Below are 6,000 nucleotides of genomic sequence, written 5' to 3' on the forward strand. Positions count from 1 at the left end.
GTTCCTTCGTTAGAAAAGCCTCCTAAGTTGGACCTTAAACCATTACCAGATTCCCTGAAGTATGTGTTTTTAGGCCCATCTGAAACTTTACCTGTGATTATAGCATCCGACTTGGATAGTGATCAGGAAAGTAGGCTAGTGACCGTCCTTCAGAATAACAAGGAAGCTTTAGGGTGGACCATAGCAGACATTAAGGGTATAAGTCCTACTGATTGTATGCATCATATCTATTTAGAGAGTGACACCAAACCTTCTAGGGAGATGCAACGTCGACTGAACCCTAATATGAAAGAAGTAGTTCGAACCGAGGTTCTTAAGTGTTAGATGCAGGCATTATCTACCCCATTTCAGACAGTAAGTGGGTCAGCCCCGTTCAGGTTGTTCCCAAGAAATCCGGTATTACTGTAGTCCAGAATGATAACAATGAGTTAATCCCAACCCGGGTGACCACGGGTTGGCGTGTCTGTATTGACTATAGGAAATTGAACAAGGTCACTAGGAAGGACCACTTTCCCCTTCCCTTCATCGACCAAATGCTAGAGAGATTAGCTGGACGTAGCCATTATTGCTTTTTAGATGGATACTGCGGTTATAATCAGATTGTCATAGCCCCAGAAGACCAAGAGAAAACCACTTTTACCTGTCCCTTTGGTACCTTTGCGTATAGACGCATGCCTTTCGGGCTATGTAATGCCCCTGCGACCTTTCAGTTGTATGTGAGCATATTTTCTGACATGGTAGAACGGTTCTTAGAGGTCTTTATGGATGATTTTTCAGTGTTTGGTTCGTCTTTCGATGAGTGCTTGCATCATTTGTCATTAGTTTTGACTAGGTGTAAGGAAAAATTTAGTGCTTAATTGGGAGAAATGTCACTTCATGGTTCGTTCAGGAATTCTAGGGCATATCGTATCTTCGAAGGGTAGAGGTAGATAGAGCCAAAGTTGACCTTATTAAAACTTTACAGGTCCCAAAAACCGTAAGAGATATTAGGTCATTCTTAGGGCATGCAGGTTTTTATCGTCGATTCATTAAGGATTTTAGCTTATTTCTAGACCTCTTTGCAATTTGCTTGCAAAAGACGTTAAGTTTGTCTTTGATGATGCTTGTTTAGAGGCTTTTGAGAAGCTTAAGAATTTACTCACTACCGCCCCATAGTCCAGGCACCCAACTGGAACCTACCCTTTGAGATCATGTGTGATGCTTCAGATTATGCTATTGGTGTTGTGCTAGGTCAGCGAGAAAATAAGTTACTTCATGTGATTTACTATGCTAGCAAAACTCTGAATGATGCCCAGTTGAACTATACCACTACGGAGAAGGAACTATTAGCTATTGTGTTTGCCTTAGACAAGTTTAGATCCTACCTCTTAGGTTCTAAGGTCATAATCTTTACTGATCATGCTGCTTTGAAGTATCTTCTTTCCAAGAAGGGTACTAAACCTAGATTGATTAGATGGATCCTACTGTTGCAGGAATTTTCCTTATTAAAGATAAAAAAAGGTGCATCAAATATAGTAGCAGGCCACTTGTCTAGGCTTTTTTTGGATACCCTTAATGATTCTCCTCTTGTTAGGGATAGTTTTCCTGATGAACAACTGTTCTTTGTTACCCAAGCACCTTGGTATTCGAATATAGTGAATTATCTTGTTACTGGTCGAATGCCCCAAAATTGGGGTAAACAAGATCGTTCTAGGTTTTTAGCCGAGGTAAAGAACTTATTTTGGGATGATCCTTATTTGTTAAGTATTGTACAGCCATATTTATAGGAGATGTATACCTGAGAGTGACCAGTCCAGTATTATTTCCTTTTGTCATGATCATGCTTGTGGGGGTCACTTTAGTGCTAAGATATTGAAATGTGGATTCTATTGACCTTCGTTGTTTAAAGATTCCCATAGTCACTGTGTTACTTGTGAGTGTTTCCAGAAGTTAGGAACCATTTCCCGTAGGAACATGATGCCCTTGAACCCTATTTTAGTTGTTGAGGTCTTTGATGTGTGGGGTATTGACTTTATGGGTCCGTTTGCTAATTCTTTTGGTAACCTTTACATCCTTGTCGCTGTAGACTATGTATCTAAGTAGATTGAGGCGGTTGTGTGTAAAACCAATGACTATAGGGTTGTGATTGAGTTCTTGAAAAATAATATACTTCCACGTTTTGGTACACCGCGACATATAATTAGTGATGGAGGGTCGCACTTTTGTAATGGAACTTTTAGGATTTTGATGAATAAATATGTATTACACATAAGGTAGCTACCCCTTATCATCCACAAACTAGTGGTCAAGTAGAGGTTTCCAATAGGGAGATAAAACGTATATTAGAGAAAACAGTTAATCCTAATCGGAAAGACTGGTCGTCTAGGCTTACTGATGCCTTATGGGCTTACCGTACTGCGTTTAAGACCCCATTGGAATGTCTCCTTATCGGCTTATGTATTGCAAGGCATGTCATTTACCTGTTGAGTTAGAACATAGAGCTTATTGGGTTGTTAAGCAGCTAAATTTTTCACTTGACAAGGCAGGAGCCCATAGGAAACTCCAACTCAATGAGTTGGAAGAGATTCATATAGATGCTTACGATAGTGCGAATGAGTATAAGAACAAAATGAAACTTGTGCATGATAAAAATATTTTAAGGAATTCATTTTCTCCAGGTCAAAAAGTTCTTTTGTATGATACCTGCTTGCATCTTTTCCCTGGGAAGTTACGTTCTCGGTGGACGGGTCATTTTATTGTTCGCACTGTCTTTTCTCATGGAATTGTTGAGATCGAGACACCAGATGGTAGTAGTTCTTCGAAGGTTATCGGTCAGAGATTGAAACCCTTTTTAGAGCCCTTTCCTACAGGTGATGTTGAGGAGGTCCCTCTGGAGGACCCTGTTTACCCTTGATTGACCATCGAGGCGATTGTATGTTGTATATTAGTTTTTGATTTCTCTCTTCACCCAGGTACTATCTTTCTGACTTCTCTCTTTACTGATTCCTCATGTTACTTTTCTTTTTGGTATTGCTCTTTCATTAGAAACATTGATGACAATGTTAGATTTAAGTTTGGGGGTGGGGAAGAAACTTTTTGTTAGCTTTTAGTTGCAATAAATAAACTCCAGAGCCTAGAAATTTATGCTTATTAAGGTTGGCACTAACCAATCTAAGTGGATGGGAACATCTTGGTTGTAGGAGTTGAGGAACCAATCTGATTAGATAGAAACATATAAAGAGTCTATTCATAAAAGCACAGAGCTCAGGTGTTAGAATTAAAAAAAAAACATGGTAGTTTCGCCATAACTCGTTGAATCCTAATCCCTTCTGTTTTTATTTTTTATGTGATTTGGTGGGGCACAAAAATCAAGTTGTTACCATTGCTAGGTGAAATAGAGTGATTGAGATACAAAAAAAAAAAATTGAAAAAAATTGGGACCAGACCATCAGACCAACCGGAATAAATTCAATAAAGTCGACCACTGGTGCCCTTGTATATGCCAGTTGTGTTGACCTAGAGTTAGGTTTATCGACCACTGGTCCCCTTGTATACGCCAGTTGTGTTGATATTAGTCAGACCAGTATCTCAGTCCATTAGGATAGGTTCATCTTGGCAGAGGCCTTCAGACAGTTATGGGAAACACCGTTCACTTTAAACCATCTATTTTTCTCTTTATCCATCTTCTTAATCTTTCCATGTGATTGGTTGACTCCGGTTATGATGTCTAGAAACTATCTGAGTAGAGCTCTGTCACTTATATATGAATTTTAGTATGCTGAGTGCAAACTCGTGTACATCAATTGGAATTTCGCATCAGGGTACTTCCTCCTATAGTCAATGATTGTATGCCAACCAAGGAGACTCTTTAGTGTCTTCCAAGGTTATGCGTAGATGGATAGGGTCTGGAGTAAAGGTTTTGTGGGTACACCTCTGGTAAACCCTCCGGAGACAACACTCCGCCGCTAGGGCCACCTAGCGGTTTAACGGCTTGCTGCACGTGCTAAGTGTAGTCCTTTTATTTTCTAGATTAGTTTTTCTCGAGGCTAGCAAATAATAAGTTTGGGGGTATTTTATAGACACATTTATGTGTCTATATTGTCCTCAATTTTCTGTATTGTTGGTACTCGATTTCGTACTTATTATGGTGTTTTTTGTATTTGTAGGTATTTTTGGGAAATAAACATTTTTGGAAAATTCGGCTCGAAAAGCTGCTCGGATCACCCCCGGAGAAAAGTACTAAAGGCACCCTCATTTTGGATAAGGGCACCCCCATGCACCCTTGCTGTTAAAGGCGCCTGCGTTTTGGATCAGGGCACCTCTTCTTCTTCATTTCAAATTTCAAAATTGGCGGGAAGATAGTGCAGACGCAGGCAGAATTAGGGTTGAGGTTTTGATCGTGTTCTAGGGAGATTCAAGGGCTGAAACTCATTGGGTTTGTCTATTTTGATCCAATAAAGCCAGTAATGGTCGTCGTTCATACCAGAATTAGATAGAACGGTATACATAAGGGTTGAGCATATTCCCGGGTTTTTCTTCATGCGGAAACTCTGTTAAGATTTTGGTCACGTTGGAAAGGGATTCGATCACTGGATTTGGTTTCTTTGGGCCTGTTTGGACCAAACAGGGATGGTATGGTCGATGGTTTCGGTTAGAGTTGGCTGCATCGTGGGTTTGAAGCAAACAAAGCAACACGTTCGTGGGAGAGTTTTCACGGGACTTGCTATGAATTTAGTGTGATGCCGGGACTCTAATTCGTGTACTGCACATGTATGGAGAACTCTGAGTTGCAATATACGCGTGAAGGACGTAAAGAAGGATATAAAACCATAAATTTGGAAATAATATATTCCCGAGTATTGGCTTTGCTGTAAGACAATTTGGAGACATTATTACGAGATATTTTGAACATGTTGTGTATGTAAAGCGTGTTCTGGCATCTTAGATGGTTTACGGAGAGTTTGGGAAGGATTTGGAACATCACAGAGGCGAAACACGATCACCGGAGAAACCTGCTGCTGCTGCTGCCATTGAAGAACACAAAGAATATTGACCCAAAGAAGCAGTCGTTTTTGCTACAATATTTGCGACTGCTCAGCGACAGTCTTAGAGCTACAGTAACAGTGACACATCCTATGTATCGTTCTTTGGTTTGCAACAATTATAAGCGTTACAAACCCGGTTTTGAATTATGTCTCCCTTTTCATCATTTGTAAACACCATTTGAGCAATGAAATCAACTTTTCAGCGTGTTTCCAACATGATAATGAGCTAAATCTCCCACAACCAAGGCAATGAGGAAGCTATTTACGCATGAATAATTGGTAAATATTTTATTTTCTCTAATTTATAATTTATAATTCACTCAATCACTGCTTTTGCAGAGTTTTAAATTGTTTGCATAATTTTCTTAATTAGTTGTGATTCAATCTGATAGGTTATACTTTGTTCAGTCAATTGATAATCTATGCTTAGGGAATACAATTGATATTTGAGAATTTTCCTGATTATTTGTGAATTAAGAAATAAGGGACTTAAAAGACAATTAAAGTTTTGGATTATTTTCCATAATTTATTCATGTGTGATAGTGGAATCAGTGTCTTGGTTATTTTTAATAATCTTGAATTAAGTTTTATTTGTTTTTAAATTTCATTAAATCTAAAATCTTTTGCTTTCACAAGTATCAACGAACCTATTACTACAAAACAACTTGAAATCACACCAATTAACTAATAATATTTTCCAGAGGATATGCTTTAACTGCTAGTAATTAAAACATATATGATGAAAATCATAATTAAATGCTTTTCAATATTTCGGACCTGGATCACTTGAGCATCAAGGAATATCTATGAACAATAAATTATAAGAGTTATGTACATGTTCAAATATGTCGACATTTGGAAGCTTCTCATCTTGACAAACCGAAAACCCTAATTCACAGACACCATGAAGAAATATGTGAACCACAGATATTGGTTTTGTACATGGAATCGATTAAACCATCACTCCAAAATATT

The sequence above is a fragment of the Papaver somniferum genome, chromosome 11, assembly GCF_003573695.1.
Source record: "Papaver somniferum cultivar HN1 chromosome 11, ASM357369v1, whole genome shotgun sequence".
NCBI classification, from domain to species: domain Eukaryota; kingdom Viridiplantae; phylum Streptophyta; class Magnoliopsida; order Ranunculales; family Papaveraceae; genus Papaver; species Papaver somniferum.